Source organism: Corvus brachyrhynchos, unplaced genomic scaffold (genome assembly GCF_000691975.1).
Source record: "Corvus brachyrhynchos isolate BGI_N302 unplaced genomic scaffold, ASM69197v1 scaffold378, whole genome shotgun sequence".
Classification (NCBI taxonomy): Eukaryota; Metazoa; Chordata; class Aves; order Passeriformes; family Corvidae; genus Corvus; species Corvus brachyrhynchos.
The window spans coordinates 30403-30833 of NW_008239768.1; the positions used below are offsets into that span (position 1 = coordinate 30403).

General features: G+C 60.6%; 1 pseudogene; it reads right to left on the bottom strand.

Annotated features, from left to right (window-relative positions):
• LOC103621475 overlaps nucleotides 1–431 on the bottom strand; it is a 10202-nt pseudogene that overhangs the window by 807 nt on the left and 8964 nt on the right.

Here is a 431-nt window from a genome sequence, read left to right on the forward strand (position 1 = left end):
GGGGGGAGTTGTGCTTGAGGCCCTTCCTGCAGTCGGGGCAGCGGAAGGGCCTCTCCTGTGTGTGAATCCGCTGGTGCTGGAGGAGAGTGGAGCTGGTCTGAAACCTCTTCCCACACTCGGAACACTCGTAGGGCCTCTCTCCCGTGTGGATGCGCTGATGGTGGATCAGGTGGGAGCTCTCTCTGAAGAGCTTCCCACATTCCCCACACTCATAGGGCTGTTACCCAGTGTGGATCCTCTGGTGGACAATCAGGTGGGAGCTCTGGCTGAAGCTCGTCCAGCATTCCACACACTTGTAGGGCTTCTCCCCAGTGTGAAGCTGCTCATGGACCACCAGGTCTGAGCTCTGGCTCGATCTCTGGCTGCCTTCCCGGCACAGGGTTGGTCTTTCCTCCTCAGAGCACCCTGGGCTGCGCTTGCAGCCCCTCCTC